The following is a 628-nucleotide window of genomic DNA, read 5'->3' on the forward strand; positions in this document are numbered from 1 at the left end:
GCAAGGGCAGCCACAAGGTAAAGAAAGGAGAGAAGGTGCTGGAGCTTTGAGGGGGAAGGGGAAGTTGCAAAGCAGGCCTCTGAAGAGTGTGGAATGGTGATCGTAAAAGGTCTTTTGTATGATGACCTGGTAGCAACTAGGCTCCCGCGACAGCCAGTTCACCTTCACACCAGTATTTAATTATATTTAATAACACCTTGTAAAATACAGGTAGGGTAGGTATGATTGCCCCATTTGTATGGATGAAGAAACTGAAATACCAAAAGGCTGCCTGGCTGGCCCCAGGTCATGAAATCTCTTACTGGTAAATGAAGGTCTAGAATTCAGGCTCTGGACTCAGCCCTTGGCCAGCACCTTGCAAGCATCTCTGCAGAATGAGCAATCAGAGAATCGGCAGAATCATCATTTGCATTTGGGCAGTTGGTAATTCATCCTCCTATATTTGATAGTTGCTGTTTTTTTTTTTGTTTTTTTGTTGTTGTTGTTGTTTGTTTGTTTTTTTGAGACGGAATCTTGCTGTATCGCCCAGGCTGGAGTGCAGTGGCCGGATCTCAGCTCACCGCAAGCTCCGCCTCCCAGGTTCACGACATTCTCCTGCCTCAGCCTCCCGAGTAGCTGGGACTACAGG

This window comes from Colobus angolensis, unplaced genomic scaffold (assembly GCF_000951035.1).
Source record: "Colobus angolensis palliatus isolate OR3802 unplaced genomic scaffold, Cang.pa_1.0 Scaffold5, whole genome shotgun sequence".
NCBI classification, from domain to species: domain Eukaryota; kingdom Metazoa; phylum Chordata; class Mammalia; order Primates; family Cercopithecidae; genus Colobus; species Colobus angolensis.